The sequence below is a fragment of the Emydura macquarii genome, unplaced genomic scaffold (assembly GCF_026122565.2).
Source record: "Emydura macquarii macquarii isolate MOO-44397 ecotype Brisbane River unplaced genomic scaffold, CSIRO-AGI_Emac_v2 contig_1483, whole genome shotgun sequence".
Classification (NCBI taxonomy): Eukaryota; Metazoa; Chordata; order Testudines; family Chelidae; genus Emydura; species Emydura macquarii.
The window spans coordinates 21,183,696-21,209,125 of NW_027131620.1; the positions used below are offsets into that span (position 1 = coordinate 21,183,696).

Sequence of the window (25,430 nt, forward strand, 5' to 3'; positions counted from 1 at the left end):
GTAATTAGCAGTAACTGTTTTATGGAGCAGAAAAGAGTTGATTACAGTTGTTCAATCAGCTGGCATAACAACATGAAAGTGCTGGTTTCACAAAGGGGAGACAGAGGGATGTTTTCGGGAGATTGGCTCTCACTTGCTAATGGTCCATCATCGGAAGAGCAGCTTCAGGGACCAGAAGTGATTGATTTCAAGAGGATTAACTCTCAGCTACAAATAGTTCAGTTCTGGGGCATCATTTTTAATGGCATCTGAAATCATAAGCGGTCCAGCACTGGCGGCCTGAACCAAAATCCATTGAAGGAAATGGCAGCTGTTGGAAGGCAATTTCAGGGAGTTCCCTTGGTTAATGAGAGTCCACCCCCCTGGACAACAGTTTCAGAGTGATTTCAATTTGCAGAGACTCTAGCACAAGCGAGATTCTCAGCTACAATCTGTCTAAGACACAAGAAAAGTGGTTTCAAGAATCACGAAAGGATTTCTCCCAAGAAAGCGAGCTATGTGGATTGCATCTAGCATATACTAATTCCATCATAGCCTTCTCCTCCTTTCAAGTTAGCAGAGAAAATGTAAATAGGTAAACAGTCTCTGCTGACACCAAATTCCACCTTCTAATATTCACAAAGTTAATTAATTTTTGCTCAGTTTGATTTGACATTCAGACCTGTGAATTTGTTTATCCTCCTAATGGGCACTTCTCCCTTTTTCTGGGTTCCTTTGAAGGTTTAGTAAATGACAGTGACTTTTTGAAGAGGCTAATGAGCCTTTAATTTTGTACTTGCTTATTTAGTCATTTAGCTTCAGTGGTATCTCAAAAACAACAAATCCAAAGGTCATGTCTGTGCTCTGAGTTTATGTTCTTTGTGAAAAAAGACCCATATTTGTGGCCAATGTGAGGTCTTAGACAAAGGTCCATAAGGTACCTCTGCATAGAACTAGGCCAGAGCTCTCATAAAAACTATATCTCACTCTGTAACCAAAACCTACATCATCAGTACCTAGATACTCAGAGAAACAGATGAGCCATACAGTTATGGACAACTCTGTGGCCAATTCCATCCTTGATCTTGTTGGTAGGACTGCCATCAAGAGTGGCCAGTAGGGCTAATTGTGATGATTACTTTTGTGATATGGACATTTGCTTGCTAGGAAGTGGACTGAGCCCTCCCTCCCCCCCCCAGCTCCTTATTTTCTATAGGCCACAAAAAGCTGCAAGATGGTGACTTGGAACGTGTGCTAAATAGAGGACCTGCAGGTTCAGGGTCCACATCTCATTACCTAACCCCATGAACCATCCAGCATTATCAGAGGTGATTTTTTAAAGGACTCCTCATGTATGTCAATAGTGCTGGTTAAAGAGATGGAAAGGAGCTGACTTGGAACATGTGAGGAGGGGAATGGAGGGAGATGATAAAAGTGACAGCACAGTAGGAAACAGACAGCGAGGCAGAAGGGCAATTGAACAGGTAGGTGGGAAAGCAAATGAGGAGGGGTAAACAAGACAGTTGAAGGAAAGAAGGAAAAACAGACAAGTGCCAGACCTATGAAGTCTTTCCCTAGCCATTGTCAAAGATGGGCTCCTGGACTCAATGGATCATAGGTCTGATCTGGGCTGGCAATTTCTTTGAAGTGAAGGCAGGCCTCTAAACACAATGGCTACCCAGGCGCTGCTAGTATAACCCCACATGCATTTGACTTTATTTCTCCAGGGGTGCGGGAGGAGGCGCGGATCTTAGCTGGATACTCTGTGTCTCTGCACACGTTCAGAGAGCAAGGTAGGGCAACTCAGCTGGAAGGATCCAGATACTTCTAGACCAGGGCGTGACTGTTTCCTGACATGCTCTGTCCCCATTCTGAAACTGTATGAGATGGTCTCATTGTAGACAACCCACCTGGCAGGTCATGCCCTAGTCATCCTCAGAGCTGAGTCAGAGTGCAAGGGGGCAGGGGAGGTTATAGATATAGGAGTTACAAGCTGATAGAGCCCTGTGGATTCAGCAACTGAGCAAAGCAGGACCAAGAGATGTGTCTGCTGTGAGGACTGGCTCCTGATCCCTGTACCACTCTGGATACAAAGTGCTGCTGTTCTAACTTCACTTACTAGGGAAGTCTTCCATTAGGATAACATGTGGTCCATTGTAGTGTGTTTTATGGACCTAGAGAGCGAGCTGAGAGAAGCATTTGTCACCTCTACAGGCTATAGAGCCTGAGGAACGTACATTGAGTTATCGGCCAACTGCTCCGAACTGGAATTCTGGCTCAGTTAAAGAAAGCGAGAATGGGGCAGCACTTTGAAAGGGGAGGGTTTGTGAATTCTTGCCTGATTTGGCTGGGCTTATAGGGAAGATGGTGCCCTGCAGAGTGAAAGCCTTATAGAGATCCAGAGAGTGGATATTTTATATACTGATTCCAGGCCCTAATCTATTTTGGATACAGTTTACGGCTTTCTGAGAAGACCAGCCAGCTATTGTCTCAAGGGCTGGAATGCTGCTCGCTGTAATGATTCCCAGACTGTTTGTTTGCTGACAGGGTTCTGAAGTGCTTGAAAGGACTGAGATGCTGCCATTTCTCAAGCTTTGAAGAGTGTAGGTGACACACACTGCATACTACAGTTGTGCCATAAAGGCTGAGACATCATCTCAGAGAAAATCAGAGGGGGTTGCGTTTTGATGTGTGTACTAAAACACAGAAAATGTTATGTTGAAACCTTATAATTGAATGTAACAGCAACAAAGGGGGTGAAGTCTGTAAAAGGAACACCAATAAATATACTGTTTAATAGCTTTGTTTAAAATTATTCCTAGTTTTCCAAATGTTATTTACAATATTTTATACTATTTACAGAGTGTTTTGTGTGCATTAAATGCTTGTTTTACTAAGAAATTGTATCCTGTTCTCTCTCTAAAAATTGACTAGGAATTTTTACCAAGGTTTTATATACGATAGCCCTGAGGCTTAAATGCTTTCTGAAAAGACTAAACTCTGGCCTGTGCTTCAGCAAACGGTTCAGCTGAAATGCAGGAGGAAAGGGAGTGTATAATACAGAACATTGCCTGAGCGTTCCCTCCTGTCAGATTATAAAGCGCAGACATCCTGCTACAAATACAGACAAGCCACGGTTCAATGAAACAGGGAGAGACATACAAAGATACCCCTTATTAGAGCTAGTTGGGAAATTAATCTGGGGTGGGGCAGTGAGAGAGCGAGAAAATATATTTAAATGAAAAGACATTTTTGAAAATTTTCATTTTCAAAAGAAAATAGAATTTGGGGGAGAAAAATTCCATTTCCACCTGTAGCTATGTAAAAAAAAAAAAAAAGTTTGGAATGTTTTTAACCAGATTTAGCCCTGAGCACTGATTATATTTCTGCTAGCCCAGAAGGCTAACAAGCTCTGTGTACTTTTCAGGAACCCTGAGGTCACAAACCCTCATTCCTATCAGATACCAAATCCTCCTGGCAATCTTTGGAAACCTACTCAGGTAACACTGCTAAGGAGTTGTGTTCTGACACCTTCTGAACAACTGGCATCTGGCCACGTCCCTGTGGCTTTGCTTTTCCTTTTGGTGGAAGAAAGTCTGCACATTTTTGTGCGCATCTTCAAATAGCTGACATAGTAGCTGCTGGTGTCAAGCACTGCAACCTGAAAAGCATGTGCTTTGATGAAGAAGCCTGCTGCCATTGGCAATTTTTTATCTCCCTCCACCAGAGATTCATTAGGTGTTTTCCACCTGCACAACTAAACAATACAATATAAGAGTGCAGGAAAAAATCAGTCACCTTTAAGGAATTTTCTCCCCGTTCCCCCCAAAATTGACTTAATAGCCTAGTGATTGTGCAGAAAACTATCACCTACAGTTGATTCCATGGGACTTCGGCTTCTAGGCCACTTAAACATTTTTTAAAATATTACCCAGTATGCTCAGCTTCTGAAGAGGCAAGGTTAGGGTTCTGGAAGAACCTTAAGCCAGAAAAGAACAAAAATTTGCAATGGGGAATACTGTGTCCAGAGTGAAAGGTAAAGTGTTGCTGATTCAAATGGCTACATAAGCCTTAGCAAACAGATGATGTCCTTCTTCGCCCTGTGTGTTGCATGTGGGTTTACATGCAGACTGATAGTCTGTATCACATGAGCCCCACTGCTCTGATACATTCAGGGGACAAACACTGGTCCTGAAAAGTAAATAGGAGCTTTTCTATTAATTAACACAGAACCAAGATGTTTTTGAAGTAATGTACTGGGGGGGTTGGAAGGTGAAGAAGGGCAAAGGAGAAGGGAGACAGCGGGGAATTACAAGGGCTAGAGTCTGATTCCTACAAAATCCTCTTTGCTCTGCTTGAGCAGCACAAAGCAGACTGAAGCGGCCAAATGAGGAGTCCACTTACCCAGGGAAATTTCCGCACCATGCCTTGTAGTCCCTGGTGTAGGAGGTCATGGCTGATTGGACGACTGTATGGCAGACGTGCTGCTGCAGTTCAGTGATACAGGGCTGCTGGAATGGCCCCGAAGGGCCATTATAACTGGAATAACTGAGTAGTTTTAATGCTATTCTAAGTAGCTCAAGGGAATGACACAAGTACCTTTAGCTCCACATCAGGTGCTGGGTTGAGCAGATCATGGTCAGAACAGAGGGTCTAGCCCCATATGTTCGGACAGTGTTGCGAAAGTACGTGAGCAGAAGGGTCTTGCACAGCAGGAAAGAATGTTCAACCAAATGGTTCTATGCTTTCCTGCGAGCACCCGCACCTGGTCATGCTCTGCAGCAGGATACGAGAAGAGTAACATTAAGGTGGTGATCTGCTGTTTATCCGGTACCCAGTGTTGTACAAAGGCCTTTAGTGATATATTATAAGACAGGCCCCGAGGAGAACGGTGCAATGTAATTTCTGACAATGAAGGTCCTAGAACAGTCCCTTGGCACTTGAGGCATTAAACTAAACCTCTGCCCTCAGAAGAACATGCCTTCAGACAACCTGACGCGAACATTACGCTGCTCCCCTTGAGAGGTGCCTGCCATCCACCAACATACTATGTCCAGTTAAAACTCATAACCTCAAAGTTTTTGCCTGAAGAGTCATGCAGGCCTCATTGCCTGACCCATTGACTGTGTGGGTAAAGGTAACCACCATCCACTCAACCAATTCCCTGCCTTGACGTCAGGCCTGTGGATGGTAGGAGAGGATGGATCACTCTGTGACTCCATCAGGGAAAGGTCAAGGATGGAGGAGTAGGTGCCCAGCCCAACTCTCTGGATGAAGTCCAAGAAGCAGCATTGGAGCCATATAAGCACACCTTCTGATCCATGCCATATCTGAGATAGGACTGACATAGGGTCAATAGGTGACCTTACCAAATGCTGCAGAGGTCCTGTAACACAAATGTGGATGTGTGGTCCTTGTCTATGGCCAGGAGGAGGCCAAGCATCAGTGCCTTCTCTGCTCTGTGTCCTAGCTGTGAAGCAACTAGGATAGCTGCAGTACTTGAGCAGAGGTGGAAGTGAATCTTTGTGAAGGTCTCAATGAGTTCGCACAGGAATGCAAGTTAGCTATTGGAAGGCAAAGGTAGAGGAGGGGTGCACTGAGCGATGGTTTCTTAAGAGCCGGATGGATTATGGTGTGCATTGTGGGGGGTGGTAGATTTCCCTCTGCAAAGGAAGTCTTGATGATCTCAATTAGCAGGGGGTCTTTTTTCACTAGCTAAAAAAAGGCCATTGATCAGAGGGGCAACTGGTGGCTCAATTTCCCTGCAGTGCTTCCTTGGGCCTGAATAGGCTGAATTCACAGAGGGAAAGTATTGTGGTATCCTCTATCCAGAGTATGGTTCCTGGCACCCCACAAGGCCATGTAGGATGGGGGTGGCTTTCTCTAAGACGCAGGCAGTAGTTCTTTGCAGCAGAACATGTTGGGTCCTGGTGGTTGAGTAGAAGCATTCAGGGTTAACAAAGCAATTGAGGACTGCACTAGTTCACTAGGATGTGGACTAACGGCTGCTAAGGTGGAGAGGAGTTGGTATTTCTTTGCTTTTCCCACAGTCAGAGGCTGCCTGGCAGGAATCCTTCATGAAAGACCCTCTGAGTGTCTACCTTTGTCTTCCGCCATTGACACGAAGCATAAACTACATGAGGCAGTGGATGAAGTTCTGTGCTTATTAGCACGCACAAGATCGTCTCACCAGTAAGTCCATTTCAGCTAACTGCTATGTTGAAAGCCATCAAATTGCTCAGGAACAATTCTGAGATTCCAGCAGGACTCTATTTTAAAACCTGAAATTGGACCATAATGGTGCTGTATCTTGCTTGAATGGAAAATAAAGCTTTGCTGAATTACAGTGTTACAAAGGGCTCAGAGGAGTGGCAGAGTGAGAAAAAGGCTTAGTAAAGGTCATTGATACAAGATTCCAACCCCTCACGCACATACACACATTCTCCATCCCTCTTTTTTGGAACTGCAATAATTCCATTAGCCTGAGTGTTATCAAGTAGCATTTGCGAGGTTTGTTCTCCCTGGGGATTGATAACAACATATGATATGTGCCCTGTTATAGTATGAACTCTAACAGACTGGATAATTGGTTCAGATGAGTGTCAGGGCTGGGCTGGTTTTCACTTTGCATTGATAATTTTGTTAGACTTGAATCTGGAGGCACAGTGGGACTTTTGAGGTGTATCTGAATATCGGGACACTCCAACCCACAGCTTAGTCACATGCCGGGGTAGCTGGGTGCCTGCTCATAACTGATTTACAGTGATGCTGAATCCTGCTCTCCATTACTCCCCATTAGACATCCTTCCTCCCCTTCCAGTCTCTTTTTATATTGCTCTCTCCAACTCTCTCTCTCTTTGGAACACATGCACACTAAAAGTGACAGGGTGCAAGGGGGGGAGTGGAGAGGTGGCAATAAGGAACATGAGGATAGGAATGAATAAAGCAGACAAGGGAATGAATGAATCAAAGGGTGGAAAGAGTGAGGGAAAGGAGCGAATAAAAGAGGGAGGGAATAGGAGTGGGAAATGTACCTGAGAGACTAGGATTTTCAGAGTCTTGAGGGAAATGGGCACCAAATCCTGTTAAAATTCAATGGAAGTGAGGTACCTAACTCCTTTAGGCATCTTTGCAAACCCCAGGAATGTGCTTGAGTTTGGGCATAGAAAAGCCAAATTAAAGGGCTGCACCATTTGCTCCCTCTCTGCTCTCCATCACCCCTTTCCGATTCTCCCACCCTTTGCTATTTTCCTCCCTTTTCTGCTTCGTTCGGCTCCATCTGAAATGTGTACTTTCCTGTTGTACAGCAAAACACTTGGGGGGTATTCAGCTCATCGACTGATACACATTCCTGATCCTAACACTATAATTTCATGGAGTGAGTGTCTCAGGCATGGCTGACAGCAATGGGAAGAAACAATGTTATGATTGCTAATTGTTTCCTGGAATGTTGCATTTTACAGTTAAATCTGGATCTGCCAGTACATTTTGTGTCTGATTTGTGTTGTCTGCTTACTAGAGCAAAAACTTAACCCATGAATTAAGGGGTTTTGCTGTTCACGAGACATCTGTGAAGCAACCCTGATTCCTCTGGCTGTATTTGTTATTTGGATCCCCCAAATAATTTATGGGATCAGCTCATTTTGAATAGTCACTTTCCGTTATACAATGTCTGACTGGTCAGTCAAGTGACATAGAATTAGTGCATCTCCCTGATTGGATGACTCAAACTTTTAAAAACAGGAGGGCAACAAATGACATAATAACTAATCAGTAGGGAATACTCTGGTTTGCAGAGAAATAGCTTGGCTGGCAAATGGCAATTAGGGGTATTCCTGCAAAGAACAGCTCTTCCCCAGACATTTGTGCAAATGTCCATGAAGAGCAAATAATAAGGGGCAAGAACACAATGTAACCAATCAGTCCTTTGGGATTTGAATAGTTTCTCACAAACACTTTGAGTCAGTCCCTGCCCCAGATTGTGCAGCTGTGCCGGCGCAAAAATGAGTTAGAACCTTCCACATCCCTGCACAGAATCCCTGAACCTCAAGTCCAAGTGCAGAGGGTTAAACAGATACTATGTGCCTGCAGATCTCTCCAGGAGCAGGTGAGCAAAGAAGAGTTGTAATCTTGATACCATCCCCCATCATCCCAGCCAGCATAGCTGAGCCAATGAGGGGATAGTAATCTGCTACATGTCAGGTCTACTGTATGGTGGCACTGTGCCTTTAAGGGCTGAGCTTCCCAGACAGAGTCTGGGCAGGCACTGTAATGCTCTGGTAGTTCTGCACAGCCAGCTGGAATCAGACATAGACTAGAGCAAAGCTCTAGCAAGCACCTTAAGCACTGAGTGATCACTGAACACCACAAATGCCAAGAGCAGATTATTACCTGCTAGGAGCAAGGGAGAAGCACATTTCTTCCTCTGGGGTGTTCCTGGGATGGCACAGCTATGCCTCCCCTTACAGAAAGCAGAGCGCAGAGACATACTCCAGCCCCGTGTTTCCAGCAGTCAACCAGCCCACTCATTATTTCCAGCCCAATCCTTCCATCCCACTCAGGCTGGGAGGTTCCTTGCTTTACGAGCAATCCCACCAACATCAACATGGGCAACAAGGTACTTCCCAGCATGAGTGGGGGGCACACAGGGTCTCTTGTAAGCACTGTGGGGCTGTGTGTGGAGCTGCCACATGAAGAATGCAAGGCTGCATCATAGAAGGAGAAGCAGAGACTGCTCAGAAGACTCGTGACATTCAGAGGTGAGTTCAAAGAAGTCTAGCGGGGTCTAAGTTGGTGTCTTACACTTGCCCCCAGTGCCCTCGGTGTGTATGTTACAGCAACTTCGAGTGGCTTAGACCTTATCCCACTTACCAAACCACTTACCAAACATGCTGTAGGCCTGGCTTGACATGAGTAATTGGATATGGGTGAGGTCTGGTTTCTTGGGAGATAGTATTAGGGAGATAAATGGATCAGCAGGCTGGAAACAGAATGTCTGTACTAGCTAAGATAAGGGGGAACACCTAGTGAGCCACTGTCAATGGACAACATAACAATGGCTCACATAAGCCTGAAACGTAGGATGAGGTCAAGAAAAAGTTGTGTATGGACAATGCATGCTGTACAGGGATTGGTTCCTGAAAAGTGACCATGCCAATCCCAAAATGTGCGATGCAATGTACAGTAAATGCAGCGTAATGTGTAAATGTACAAAGGCAGAGGTTTGCTGTGTGACTTTGGATGTGTGGTAGGCTCTATACCCACCCCCAACACCTCAGTCTGATCAACTGAGCGAAACTTTGCTGTATGCCACCCCCCCAAAAAGGAAACCTGAGTGACGAGACTGAACTTGAACTGAGTTCTTGGGGAACCCCAACACATACAAGCCCCTCCCCCACACATCACCTCCAAATTTGGCCTACTGGGCCTAACTGTGCATTAAGGAGACTAAGCTGGGGTAATGCACACTTCTGAATTTGGCTTCTAGAACCTAGAGATGGAAAACACGCAGCAGGTCCCCATTTCCCCCTCTAGTAAAGGTTAGGAATTGCTTTTCCTGTACATTTGCAAACTTTCTTTGTCCAGTCTAGACTATATCATCCCTGGTTTATGCTCAGAGTGATGTTTACAGGTTCTGAAGGGAGGCATGTCAACCTCTGTCTTATAGGGCCCCCATCACCGTAGTGTCTGAGTGCCTCATAATCAACCTATTTACCCACCAAATGCTATGAAAGGCAGAGCAGCACTGTTATCCCCACGGGATAGCTGGAGAACTGAGATATGGGGCCAACTTTTCAAATACCTGAAGGTGCAGATATGCAACGAATGGGCTTTTCACAAACACCTAAGCCCCTATATGCATCTTCAATCACCTAAATACCTTTCAAAAGCTGGCTCAGTGAGACTTGCGCAGAGTCACCTAAGAAGTCACTCTCAGTGGATCCTCCCTCCAAATTCTTCCCAAAAGTCCTGGGCTGGGATTTTCACATGAGTGCCAATTCCTACTGAAATTCGATGGGATTGTCACCGAACTCTCACAGGCTCCTTTGAGGGTCATGGCATGACTTAATTGGAAGAGGCATTTCTGTAAGTTCAAGCAGCACCAGACTGTTATTGTTGGACTACCTCAAAAAGTTACTGCTAGGAGGGAGATCTCACTAGCACCAGCCCCCTTGCATTATTTCTACCATTATGAATTTCCAGCCCATCCAGACATACCACAAGGACTAGCTTTCTTATGGGTTCTGCTCCCGGGCCTGTTTTGAACTTGGATCTGCAGAGTCATGACAAACATCAGGGCTGGGAAATTTCTCCATACTTATTTTAAGACTTAAAAAAAGACCTGGGGTGTAATCCTGGCCACCTTGAACTCAAAGGGAATTTTACCTTTGACTTCAGTGGGTCCAGGATTTCACTCTGTGTGTCTTGCACTGAGCTTCTGGCAAAGGTTTGAATCCCTTTTGTTATTATTAGAATTATTATTATTGTATCCAACCAATTCTCCCATCCTGAGTGCAATGTCACCTGAAAGCAGCACAGATTCTGCTCCCTCTTCACCCAGACCAGGTCTCATCCCACATCCCAGAAAAACTGAAGGCAAGGGAGGGAATCCCAACTTCTCCTGAGATGGCTCCCCAACAGCAGGATGTTGCCAGAACTTTCCAGCTGCATCAGAGGCCCCCTGCTGACATTACCACAGCTCTGCAACGGCTGCCTAAGAAGAGTCAGGAAAGTGTATTTGTGTTCACTCTGTGTAGCAGAGAATAATAAAGCAGGGGGTGGGAGAAGATGCAGTCTGAATATTATGCCTGAATTTTCTATTATTACTATATCACTATGTCAAAATTGAAAGCAATGTAAGATTTCTCAAGAGGGGCCATCAATAATGCATTGCAGAGCTGTGTGTAGGTGTTTTATGAAATGCTTTTTATTCAGACCAGTATATACAACACTAACGTTATTGAAAGAAATTGAAGGCCCAGTCTCCTCTCCTTAATATATTCATTATTCATGTTATAGTCCTTTAACAAAAACTAAAGCCAAATACATATTCAATTTAAATTTTTTTCTTTCAAACTTACCCACTATTCATCTCTGGTGTCCAACGAAAATGAAATGTCCTCTTATTATTCCTCTATTAGGTTCTGACAGTTCAATTTCTCTGAGTGCTGTGCCTGAGACAATCCCTAACGAATAGCCACATAGGTAATTGCTTTGATCCAAATTTCTTGCCAAATCTTTTAGATCTAATGTAGATCGCAAGAGGCAGAATGTTGACACATTCTGATTCAACCCAGGCAGCTAATGCTGTGGGGATTTTTCTTCTACTAAATATTATTGGAATAGGTCACAACACACAAACGCGCACACAAACACTCCCAGTCCCTTTGCCCAATAAGACATTGCAAAGATATTTTGCAATCTACACTTCAAAGGATTTGCTTCTACCTTTAGCCTGCAGTTATAGAAATTGAATGGCAAAGATCTATTAGAGCATCTAGACTGGTCATTCTAAACCTTAATTATTCTTCAGGCTACTTCACAGGAGAGAAAGACTCTCATGGACTCGAATCACCTTCCAAGACCTTGAACTCCTATTTGGTACTCAAAAGTTTCTGTGGATTCCTTATCTAAGTCATCTCCCTACCAATGAATGATTGTTCCCTACAGAGGACTCAGCAGTGTCTTATCCTGACTAGCTTCAAAGGACTCATTTGACAGGGTTTCCACTTAGAAATCTATTGCACATTAACTGGTCTTGCCTTTCAGGAACATTTCTGACTACATTTTCTTTTACTTATTATTAGTTACATACACAGTGGTTGCACTAGGGGAGATCAGAGGCCCAAAGAGCTAAGTGCTATGTAGCGAAAGATTGTCCATCATACCATCAGACAGGGAGCAGAATAAGGTGACAAAGAAATTTTTTTCTACTGGGAACAGCATTTAGAATTAGCCCTTATTGTAGGTCTCCAGAGGGAAGAAGCTAATGCATTAAACTATAGCACAAATGAGACTCCTTCAAAGTACTTTCTTAAAAAGTCAGTTTCATCCTTAATCTACACATGCTTATTTGCAACTAAGATCTGTTTGTAAGTATCTTACCAAGATCTATATATCCATTCCTCTGCTTCTCCCTGAGGAATTATATTGCCATGCACGCCAGCCAGAAATTTTAGTCTGTAACAAACTCGATTGGAAAAAATATTAAACTAGTATATAAAAAATAGAGCTCACTGATAGGTCGCCCAGTTCAACAAAGTGCAGATGCCTGAGAATTCAGCACTGTTTGCAGATCACCTGTTGCAGACGAAGAGCCAGATTTTCTCCCCCATTGCCCTTGAACATCAAGAAGCTTGTGGTTGCACAAAGGTATCTTTATACAACTTTTGTGGCCTCCTAATCCTAAAGCTGGTTTCAGGGCAGCTGTACTTTATGCCTGACTGCCTATGAGCTTCCATCCAGGGATCCAGGGATGGCCAGAACATACAGATGACCCAGCCATGATCCTTTTCCCTGGCCACATCTCCTATATGGCGGCCAGGAATGGGTTAGTGCAGGCATCACTATGGTAGCCCTATGATTTCTCTGCGAAAGAGGAATCATCCACTGGCCAATTAGCAGCTTCAAAGGACCAGAGAATCCAGACAAGGAATGTTGGTCCCTAGAGTGAACTTGGCGAGGTCCCTTCTTTCTCCAGAGGGGGAAAAAAATATTTTCGGGAATGAGCAGGCAGCCATACAGGAGGCCAACCCAGTGGCTCAGTGACATTCTTTCAAGCTTCACTGCCTTCCATGGGTAACTCTTATTGAGTGTGGGACCTGCTGCATAGGATTGCCCTGTGGATGGTGATTAGCACTGTGCCTAGTACATCAAATCCTATCAATCCAGCATGCTGCAGGGAAGGGCATGTATTATGGGTACACCTGCAAACAACGACAGGTAACACAAATCTCCCTCTGTCAACTCACATGCCAAATCAGATTGTTTCCATCTAATCCCATTTAAGGGTTAAAGAGAGTGTGGGTGTGCATGTGTGTCCGGAGATACACCTCCTTAAAACACTTGTGAGAGCAGAACCAAGCTTAGAAACCCAGAATGTGATCTCAATGAAAGGAAACGAAGCAGTGGTGCTTTACAAAACAGTTAGGGTTCTCTGAAAATGGGTCCTCTAGAACAGAATTTCATAACACACTTACATTAAGATCCAACAAATGACCCTCACTTGAGGCTATTACCGCAACTGAAGTAGAAGAGCAGTCACCTTTTGTGGACAGTTTTCAGAATGCGGATTCAGCAGAGACACTGCAATTCCTGCATTAAGCACAATGGCACCTGAGTGTGCCTTTTGGTATCCACAGTTCCGATGCCATATCCAGCAGGGCTGTGATTACATATCTAATGTCTTCTATGTTCACTATACGAGCTGTGTTCCATTAGCAATGCCCATTGGCAGAGTTAATCCAGTGATTCAGTGCTGAAACTTTACATGCAAACAGAATATGGTTCTGGAATTACATCTTTAATAATGACTACCTCAAATTAATCCCATTTGTTCCAATCCTGCACCACTGACTCAAGCAAAACTGTTGAAGTCATCGGGAATTTAGCCTGAATCAGACAGGTGGGACTGGGCCCATCCAACTAACTGTAGCCAGTTTTATCCATCTCTCTGTTGCTTCTCTTATCATCTATTTTAGAGAACAGAAAGACAACAATACCTGACTATACAAATAATGCCACATCAACTAAATGTGCAAACTGCGTCACATCTGGAGTAGTGCTAGCAATCCACCTGAATATACAACCCTAGGCAGTGTTACTCTGTATTTAATAACAATATTTTGTTGTTCCATCCAAGGATCTCAAAGCTTTTGTGGTGGGGACACCACAGTTTTGTTAAGTGGATCCCAAATCCCTACCCACATTCTTGAGTGAACCCTGCTAGTCTCTCAGTAGGCTGTTGGTTCCTTTCCACCACCTTTTAAGAGGCACGAATTAACCCCAGATCAGATATAAACCAACACAGGGACAGGGGGCCTATGCGGAGTCAGACATACCCCCTCCCAGCAATACCCCAGTGCCTCAATATACAGATAAACACTCTCTAACTCCATTAAGAGTCCAAGTCTCTTGGTTCCAAACAGGGCACCTTCTGCTGGTCCTTGGTGCTTGGGTGCAGTGAAAGCGCAGACGAGTGAATCCCAGTCTCTGCTGCATTGCCTGGCATCTGTCCCCATGATCACTGCACTAGTCAGCCACTGACCAGTGTTCACGAGGTGGGCTGAAACCAATCCCCTGTGCCCCACTTGGACAGGGCTGAGCTGCTGCTCTGGAGTGGCATTCCCTCTTCCAACACGGAGGCAGGTTATAGGTGTGGGCTTTCCTTAGTCCTCTAGCCAACCAGGGGCCTTGGTTCAGCTCCCCTCTCCACGCACCCCCTAATCAGAGCTCATGGGGATAAAAGTTAGTCCATTCACACTGTGGCCAGGAGCACCGGGAAGCCCACTGCCACGTTAATGGGATGGCTGTTGTGCAGCCATGCATTTACTTCACACTAGTACCAAAAGGCAGCATGCAGCTGATTAAGGTGCTGATTAAGCCCACCTTTCCTCAGATACTCCTATGCTCTGCCTGCATCCCAGCCCTCTGGGTCTGGACCTGAGCTCTTACCAATAAGAGTGAGCATACCAGTGTGTGTGCGGATCATTGGAAAACTATGCCTAGTGCTTTGTAATAAGCTTACTTGCAGTATATATATTCATCCACTAAAAGTCTCTGTGTGCTGCATTTAGAGTTCCAGGCAGGGTGTGAATTCTGGCAAACAAAAGAGACAAAGCTGGAACTCAAGCTATATTGTTCTTTAATAAACGCATTCAGTTTAGGAAAAACTGTGATTCCATATATCATGACATCCTTGACTTTCCTTCTGCCCACATACAGCCTCCACTCTTGAGCTGGAGTCTAATATCTGTGACCCAACTAAAGACTTGCAGCATCTAGGACCATATCTCTAATGCACCAACTACCTCTGTGTATACATCACATGAGCATAAGCAGTTAGAGAAAATCCCCTTTCATGCTCTCTTTGCAGTAGTTTCTTTTACTGCTGCCAACTGAGCAATTTAAAAGCAGCATCAGCCAGGTGTGTCGTGATTTCCTGATAAAAGCACTGTTCCCAATTCTCTTGTTAACTATTGTGTGGTGTTCACTGTATTTCAACCACCTGCTTTAATGTGATCTCTGCATGCAACATGAGGGTCCGAATGCTTTAGCTGTGTCAGCCTCATGCACACACGAAAGGAAATTCAAATAGACTCCTAATAAATAAAGTATAGGATAACATAGAGGCCAGTCTAATAGCTCCGCAGTAAATAGAACTGTAAATGAATGTGTCCCTTGTGGTTTCTCCACATTTCAAACAAAATGGTACAGGAAAGGGCACACACATCCTTCAACCTTATGAGACTCAACTGCTGAGCACTCATAAAATAAAGATATATCTGTTGCATCTTCCTTAAGCACCAAACAGTATGGAAACATATATAAGGACCTAAAATCACTTGCCGATTCAGCTTTAAATAAAAAAAACAAAACAAAAAATCGCAGACATTGTGGCAGCCTACTCACGGGTAATTGATGTGCTTGATTTGAGTGAATCACCAGCAGTAATCATATTATCATTTCTATTAGTTTTTTTCCCCTCTCTTCCACAGTTTTTATAACTCAAGTGATTCATCCAGTAGATAAATAGATAGAAACAGACAAATACTTCAAATTGTTTTCTGGGGGTGAGGAGCTGTTTATGTTCAATTTGCCACATAAAAAGCCTAACTCACCTAATTTTCCACAAGCTGAGGCTGTTATTAAAAACATAAAAAATGCCACAATCACAGTGGAGTATAGGAGAGAAGCGGAGTTTGGAGGGCTGGGCTTGGGGGAGAGGGAGAGGATAATGAGGAATAACGATGTACACAATAGCCATCTAGAGGAAAGGATGCACAACTGCTATCTAGTGATCTATAACAGAGAGGGAGAATCTGATGAAAAAGCATGTTCATGCATTTCACAGCCATTGAACTCACCAGGAATGATATACCACAGACAAGGTAATAATGACTGATAGCCTCATCGTATTCAAGATGGGGATTCTGAATGAACAGTGGGACACAAACCCTACCTAGACTATTAGCAGTTGAAGGTCACGCTGTATGTCATCGAAATGGTAATTTTCCCTACATTGGCAATAAAATCTGGACTTTTACTTGGGACCTTTATGTCAAAAGCTATTAATGATCTCCAGCACAGAAAAGGGAATATACAGGCAAACAAACAATTTTTTTATATTTGATAGATTTGCCAGAGTATTATTAATTTACAAGGATAAATGGTACTAGTAGAACTCAGTCATTTTTTTAAAGTGTTGCTTATTTGCAGTGAACTGAGCTTTCATTAAAAGAAAAGTATGTTTCTAGCCCTCTTAGTTATGGAGAAAAGCCTGAAAACATGACCCAACTGACCCCTAAAAGGCTCAAAAAACAAAAGGCAAATAAAAAAACACATCAAATATATTATTTTTAAAAAACCTCATGCTTCACTAAGTCAAATATATAATTTTGGGGGCCTGACTCATGAATTTTTGAACATCTGGGATTGGCAATATTATACTTCCCTGCGTGGGCATGAAGGAGGGCTCAAAATTACACTCTTTGTATGGGGGTTAGAATGGTTTATCCTCCCCCTTCCCACAATGCTTTTACAGTGGTTAATTTCTGCTTTTGGTTTTTGGGTTTTTTTTTTGGTTTATAATAATAAATAAAACCCTGTTATTTTTCAAGGTCATTATTGGCCACTGATAAATCATCAGTTGCAAGAGGCAATAGATCACTTGAAATTTGCATAATATCTTCACTAGACATTCAGTGCTATTGTATATGATATTAAGTCTTACGTGTTATGTTTTGTATTATATATTAAGCTTCATATATTATTATGAGCCTGCTGCCACCACCTGAACCCTTTCTATTTCCTGAAATAAAATTGTGTGCAAGCCTAGGTAGTTCATAAGCAGCAATAGTTATCATAGGGATACAGAGTTAATTATATTGGATCACAGAAGCATTATATACAATGGACAAGTCTTAATGCCAGTAGGTATCCCTGGAATGAGGTCAGGGGAAGAGTTCCAGGTATTGGCCAAAGAATGGCCCAACCTTAAGAGCAAAGATGATTCAGAGCTCAGTTGTGCCTTCTAGGCATTGGTCCACACTGGGAGCGATGAAGGCACGCACCACCCCAGAAGGATTTCCTCCCAGAGCTTCCCAGTGGTCAGTAGGAGTGAAACACTGCTATCCACTGCAGCATACCACCCCACGCACAGCCAACGAGCTGAGTGCTGGGGAAGGCATCAGGATTGCAGCTGTCCAGGGAAGCAAGTTGGAAGAGGCTTTGTGAGCCCTCCCCTTCTTTTGTGATCTTCTGAATCACCCAGGTGACTTAGTTAGTTGGAACGACCGCAGTTCTCTGTAGTCACTTAGGCCCAGATCCTCAGTGGGAGTTAGGCACCTAAGTACTATTGATGATCTGGGTCTCGGGGTCTGATTCAACAGCCGTTGAAGTCAGTGGAAAAGGTGGGCTTCAAATCAGACCTCTAGGTCATTTCTAGCTTAAGTTTACTTGGCAGTGTGATTTTTCCCTCCTGTAACTGTATGAACTCGGTAACAACTGCTTGACTATTATCTACCAGGTGCATTGCTTAAATTAACTTGCTCAGCTGGACTTCCAAATAAAGTCATTTTAAGAGTGCAATGTACCATAGAAAGCAATTTGTTTCCCTAAGATTTAGCACCAAATGTCTAGATCGATTTTGATTTTAAAAACGGCAGCTTCTGGCAAGGTGAGTAATTTGAAACTTAACATAGTTCGCCTCCCTAAGATCTGAACATATTAAAATTAAGTGTAAAGTGCTTCTAATTTGTCAATCATTACTTGTATAATTCTATTCCAGCATTACCCAGAAAATTGCCCAAGAGAATTTTTCTGCTTCCCTTCATCTCCTTTTCACTCCACTGTTCATTTGACTCGAACACAATTATGCAGGCAAACGACGCCCCCACACCCACCTGCATACCTTCTCCCATCATGCCAGCTGTTGCTTCCAAAGCGCATATTTCCAGTACCATCTGTAGCAGTGCTGGGTAAACTGGTCCAGATGAAAACCTTCACCCAAAACTCAAACCAAACAGAATCTGAATCAAATCTTGTGGGGTATTTCAAGCCAGAAACCTGTAAGTGCTAGAAATATCATGAGAAAATCTGTTCTTGCAAGGGGCTCAGCTGATCTCTAGATCAAAGAAAGGTTCTGAGAATGTTCTGATTTAGTGCTGTGAAAAATGTATGGCATGAATGCTGAAACCACACAAACCTTGTTGGTCTCAGATATTGTTATAAACTCCAACGTTGCATAACACTTTTTGCCACACAGAAAAAGTTCTTAGAACATTTTCCTAATGTTTATGAAACATGAGCCCAAGTTTTAGGGCTGAATTTCAAGCAAACCTGGTCAGATTTATGGATTTGTGTCAAAACCATGCAACATTCATATATTTGTTTGCAAAGTTTCAGCCTGAAACCAGGTGAAGATGAGGAGTTTGGGTTGTATTTCATTTTCAATTTGGTTTCATGCCAAAATAAAACTAAATAATGTGCGTGAACATATTCCCATATGGATCTAAAATCACAAAATACACTCACACAAACCCCTGCAAAGTAAAAATGCTGTGCTTTGCACTGGTCTGCATCTGATCCATAAGTGTGTGAAGTAATGAGTGCTTAGCTGAACCAATCCTGAATCATGGGAAGTTGGCCTGTCAATCTGTAGTGTTGAGAAAAATGATACTCCTTACTGCTGGAGAGATAGAAGGATCAGACCTTCCTTATGGGAATTAGAATGCACCTATACTATTTAGGGGCCAGGTCCTCTAGTCCAAGTATGAACTGCTTTGATACTTTGATCTCAGCTTTCTTTTGCAGAATTCAGGAACATTGGCTTTGCTGTATTGGATCAGACCATTGATCCATCAAATCCTCTGACCTTATGTTTCTTACATTATGAGAATTCAGAATCATAAGTCCCTCGATTAAGTCCTTTTAAACTCTCCACTCACCCCTGAAGCAAGGCAGAGAATACGGGTTAATAATATAGAGCTATAAAGGGGCTTGCTATGAAACAACATGCAAACATTTCATCCATGAGATGTCAAGGTTTTCCTGGGCCTGAATGTGATATTTGCTTTTCTGTATCTGGAACCCATTGTTTTCATCTTCCTCCATTTATGGGGCTGGTTGCTTCCCCCATAAACTGGCCATTTGGAATATCAATTGCAGCCTTTTGAATTTGATAAGAGAGATGCACAAGCACAACCACAGTGATTCTTCCCTTCACTAGGTTTGCCCCAGTGCTGTTGCTTTCCCATGACCATCCTTGAAAGGAAAGGCCTGCTAGCACCTATCTGGTGAGTTCAGCAGCACAATCAGGTGCTTTCTGTCAGACAAATCTGGAATGCTTGGCAGAAATCAGGATTTGTAAAGTTCCTTTGTTTATTTAAATATACTTGACTTAGGGATGCCAACCACTCCCCCAGCATTCCATTCACAATATATGCTTCTTTATCTGCTCCTTCTTTACATTGAGAAAACTTTGAAATAAAAAAAAATGGGAAAACTTTTGGCAAAACTTGTCCATGAATTATCCTCCTCGTTTTCCAATTACAGAGCTGGCTGACATTTTCAAAAATAGGTGCCTAAATTGTGGCCACAAAATATTCCCTCATGAGCTCACACGCTATTTCTTTTACAAACTAGGCAGTTGTCCAGCATAAGCAGGTGCCTGCTTGTGCAAATGTATATTGACATTAATTTTTCACATGCCACAGCCTAGTTTGAATTTATAACTACCTATCTAAATGATCACATGTATACTTGGTGTTATTATAGCTGCGTGTTTTTGGAATGCTGGCTATGTCTCCTGGGTCCTGCTGGTGAAGTCATTAAAGCAGGGGGCTGGGAGATAAAAGGATTGTAGTTATAATCTCATTCTACCACAACGTGACCTTGAACAAGTCTGAGTTGCCTATTTTCCCCATCTGTACAGCGTGGGTAATGATACAGTTACTCACCGTTGGTAAGTGCTGGAGATACTCAGATGAAAGGCGCTATCAATGGTGCAAATTACACTTGTTAATGTCACATGAAACATACCGCAATGGGCACTCTAAGCAGATTTATATCCTTTGCCAAAGGGGATGGACTAGAGGTGCTTAGATACAGAGGTAGTGAGTGCTGTAAGTACCTGACTAGACTAGAACTTGCTAGGTCTCGTCCATCTCTAATTTCTAGAATTCTTCCATGATTCTTGTCAAAAAAGAAGGTCACTCTAGGGAATGCCTAGGCCTTAGTCCCTTCCCCCTTGCAATGCACACTTAGCCTGTCAACAGAAACAAGATTTAACCACTGCCCACACTGCACAGCCAACAAAGCTGCAGAAGAATGAGCTGCATTCTATTGTGCCTCATGTACTGTCAGCAAAATCACCAGCTGAATCCAGACTCCAGTCTTTATTGATGGTGACTATGTATGAAGCAGAAAGAAGAACAGAGTTTGGTTTTCACACATCGGGGTTGAGCCTGGAGTCCTGGTGTCCACGCGCACGCATATGCACACACAAGAGAAATGGAGTTTTGATGAGTGAACTGAGCAAATTGATATGAAAGTCACAGATGGTGAATAAATATGGGGTAAGAAGATGTCATTTTGCAGTCATTTTTCCTGACCAGTTTAAGAGGAATGTGTTGTATTCTAGTTTGATTCAGTGGAAATGCATTCTGTGCAGCAGTTACTCATTTAAGAGGCCTTCATTGTTTCATGAAATATATTTGGGTTTGGCACCAACACAATGAATTCAGCCTTCTAATATTGTGTCTTACTTTCTGGTGCTTATTCTTTTATGGCATTTATTCTTTTATCATTCTTTTCTCAGGGCTTTAGTTTAAAATGCATTTCACAGCAAAGGAAGAACCTTTGAGCAACCTTAACTGATGTAAAACTCTATCATAGGACACTACTCTAAGCTCTGCCTCCAAATCATCTGACAAAGGATATATTCTGTAATAAGTCATTTGTTACCCGGTTCTTTTTATAGCACTGATCATGATAGTATCTAAGCACTGTACTGTGTTTGACACATGACTATCTTGTTACATTTTGGAAGTGTGGTGTCTTCATAAATAAAAGTAAAATAAACTAATGGGCTTGTGGGGTATCTAGTGGGTAGCAGATCTACTGGGAAGAAGGCACGGTAAGACTCTTGGGTTCTAACACCAGTTTCACCAGATGAATAACTGTAAACTTGGGAAAATCACTTAAATCGGCTGTGCTTTCTTTCTCCATTTATAAAGCACAGCAGAACATCATCCCCAGGTTGAGGAATCAAGTATGTGGTGTAACATGATCCTAGTCTAGCTATGACCATTGGCACAGCATATACTGAATGATCCTTTCCTTCCAACTGCACAGCTGGATATCCTTGGTCCTCTGACACCCTGTGTCAGGTGAAAAGAAAAGATTGGAAACTTGAGCATCAGTGGGGGAAAACAAAGGATGAGACCGATAGACTGAAACAAAATATTTCTCAAAGACTTCGCCAAAGCCATGTCACAAGCCAAGAGAACTTACCTCTTGTCTCACCCGCCACAGAATCTTGCCCGAAGGAGCTTTTCAGGGTGGTAAACAGCTTCATCAATCCAGACTGCCTGTAGTCAACAGCAATATTCAGCACCAAGCATTGTGAAGAGCAACCATCCTTCTTTGCAGAAGAGATCTCTCATATTTGGGAAAGTGTCTCGCATTACATGGATCTAGCCCCTCTTCTCCTGCTGGCCAACAAACACCCCACCTTCATTCTATGAATACAGCACATTTACACTACTGGAAGGACAAGGACTGACCCAAGATCTGCAAATCTGAGCCCTGCCTTTCCTCACTGGTAAGAGAGAGTCACGAACAACTAGTGCCCAATTTGACTATAATAGCAAATGCCCTCTTCCTTCAAACATTCCATATTCTAATCAACACTGAAGAAATCTAATCTTGATGCAATCGATCTAATTAATCATCACCTAGTGTCAAACCTTCCATTCCTGAATGAGCTCAGAGTAGCTAGCCAAAGACTGTTTCATTTAACTGAAACCAATATTTTAGACCCAGCACAATATGGTCTTAAGCCAGGACATGGGACATAAACTGAATTAGTGGCTCTGGTGGATGATCTGTTGATGGGTGGAGGGCAGATGACAAGGACATTCTCCTGGCTCTCTCTGCAGCAATTGAGACAGTAGATCATGGGATAATGCTCTCCCTCCTGAAGGTCATTGCAGAGATCCAAGAGAATGCACTGAAATGGTTTGAATCCTTCCTGGAAGGATGCAACCAAAGAGTTGTGATGAGAAACTTCCACTTCCAGACCCCTTACTTGTGAAATCCTACAAGACTCATTTCTCTCTCAAGTCCTACTCAGCATTTACATGCAACCACAAAATGAACAGATAAGACAGCAGGCATTCAAGTGCCAGCAATATGAAGCTGACGCACAACACTGCTTATCTTTCACCACATACAACTGTCTCATTACCACTAAAATGGTAGTTGGTGATTGGACGAGATTAGTTCATGGGATTAAGAACAATTCGCAGAAGCCAAAAGTGGGCATGATGGCAGTTATGCTTGCTGGCAGAGAACAGCACTTGGAGGAATTTGCAGTCATGGTGCTGTCTCCTTTGGTTGAAGGCACACACTATTATTAGCTCAATTTAGTCCAAAGTTTAGAAATCCCAGATTCCTTGCTGACATTAAGCACCCATGAAAAATGCTTTCTGCTACCTCCACTTGGTTAGGAGAATCTGTCCCAACCCGATGGATGATGAGTTGGACTTGTTTATACACACCTTCATCATCTGCTGGCTGGACTACAGTAATGCAATCTACTTGGGCATGAAGTCATTGGCCCATAGGAAATTCCAGTAGTACATACACTGCAAGGGCTTCTCCTCAGCAACATGGGCTACTGAAAGCACATCAAAGCTGTACTCCACTTTCTACAGAGAGTCAAATTCAATATCTGTCTTTATCTTCAAGGTGCTCAATGGCCCAGGCCCAGGATATCTAATCTATCCCCTAAAGTTCTGAAATAAGGAAGGATTGACCCCTGCACTTCACAGAACAATGGAATTATCAAGTACCGAGGAAAGCTCATTTGTGAGGGAAGCATATCGTTCTTGGGGACCTGTCCAAAGCTGTAGAACCAACTCCCACAGGCACTAAGAACCATCAAAAACCTTACCACCATCTGCTACAAGTGCAAGGTGCACTTTTTCACCTTGCCTTTCCCAATATAAAGTACAGCAGATAGACTATAAATGATTTTAAAATCCTCATATAATTTCCCCTTAGAGAGAAAAAGGATGGAAAGGAGAAAGACAACCATATGTGATAAATGCACTTCTGGAAGGTGCTTTGATGCAATGCTGATGAGGGTTGCAGAAGAACCTGCAAAACAAGTATAGTACTGGCCTGCTGAAAGGTCTCACTGGGCTGAAGGAACACTTTATGAAAGGTTAACATCACTGATCCTCAACTCAATGTTTCCCTAAATTCCAATCACTGAAAGCAGAAGCTAAAAATTCAGACTCGAAATAAGGCACAAATTTTAATGGTGAGGAACCATTGGAAACAATTTACATATAAAAATGGTGGATTCTTTAAATTAAGACTGGATATCTAACAATTAATCTGTAGCTCAAACAAAGTTACAGGCTTGATGCAGAAATTACTCGGTGATTTTGGCCTGTGTTATTCAGAAGTTAGATTGGATGATCATAAAGGTCCCGTAAGCCCTTACAATCTATGAAACGGAATAAAATTTTAGTGGCATCACCCCCTTCTCAGCAAAGGGTTAACAGCTGAATGCTGTAGTGAAATAAATACCTTTGTAACATGCAGCACACTAAACTATGCTTGATAGTGCACGTGGCAGATCTAGGCCAAAACTTTAGGTGGAACAATGTAAAATTGCTTAGCAGCTCCTTAACTGCGTATGTGCGCTCATTAAAGCGCCTAGCCTGCAAATGTGGAAGTTCTGCCCACGCACACTCCCTTTGAAGTCAATAGAATTCTGTGTGAGTGGATATTTTTGCAGGATAGGGACACAATTAAGGGCATTTTTTTAAACAGTCATCCCTTGTGACTATTGGGTCGTTAAAATATTCCTCCCTGCAGCTCTGCTAATATTTTGGAGCAGTCTCTATCAGAACATGCACTACAGTTTGGGGCCCTGGAGCAGCTGCCCCCAGATGTATCCTCCAGATAAAGGATGACAGTGCTGTGCTCTTCAATAAACAGCTGTGAAAAGCATATGGATTCGGGGTAACAGCCAGTTCTTTAGTCTTTGCTTCCATGTTTCTGAATGGGGCAGGGCCCAATGATAGATACAGGATTATCACTAATCACTGAAACTAAAGACAGGTCAGAGCTGCAAAATTAAGATCCAGATGTGGAGTTCAAATCCCCCCTCATACCTTCCAAAGTTTGGGGTATTTAGAAACTGAGTAATTTACGTGGGTTTTGACCATTATAGAGATAGAAGTTACACAAATAATTCAAGTCTGGGGTTCAACCAACCTTAGAGTTTGGGGATATTTGGATTTTTAGTCTTGTGTCAGATCCATCTCTATAGTAAAGCTGAACTAGACTTGTCAAAACAAATGGATAAAGTACAGTTTGCCATACAATATCCTTGATTTATTTCCAAATCACAATTGTTCACTTAGTGCTAATTAGCAAGCTTCTCCTTGTAATTAATGGTCGCACAGCACTTTGAGATCCTCAGATTAAAAGAGCTATACAAGCTTAGAGGATCATTACTGTATGCTTTGGTTACAGAGTGTGAAGAGGATATTCTTTTAACAGCTCTGTTTTCTCTTAACAGGTAGTTCAATAAATTAACTCCACTGCAGACCCTCTCCTAGAAACACAAGAAGGTACCAAAGGAGCTTGTTTGAAGTTCCTCTACAATTATTTCCCATTATGATTAAACCTGATGGGAAGGGGAAATGTACAGTGAACAAATTTCAAAATATAAATATGAACTGGAGTGATTAGAGCTTTCAGAGAAGTCATCCAATCAGAATCTTTGCAAAGCCTGACATACATATCTACATGGAAGGCTTATTAGTTCTCAGAGATGAAAGCAACATGTGATGATATCTTTTAGTCACGGCATTATCATATCACTGATTTTAAAAAAGCCATCCGAATTTTGTGACTTAGTAACTCATAATACAATAATTAGCATTTTTCCCTTTTCTTTTGCTGGTGTCTGTATGAAGGAAGGGGAGAGA

At 42.8% G+C, this 25,430-nt stretch overlaps 1 long non-coding RNA gene across 2 annotated transcripts in view; it reads right to left on the reverse strand.

Annotated features, from left to right (window-relative positions):
- Nucleotides 1–25,430, reverse strand: part of LOC137157179 (uncharacterized) — a 132,595-nt gene that overhangs the window by 7,748 nt on the left and 99,417 nt on the right. The gene's annotated exons all lie outside the window — the stretch shown is intronic.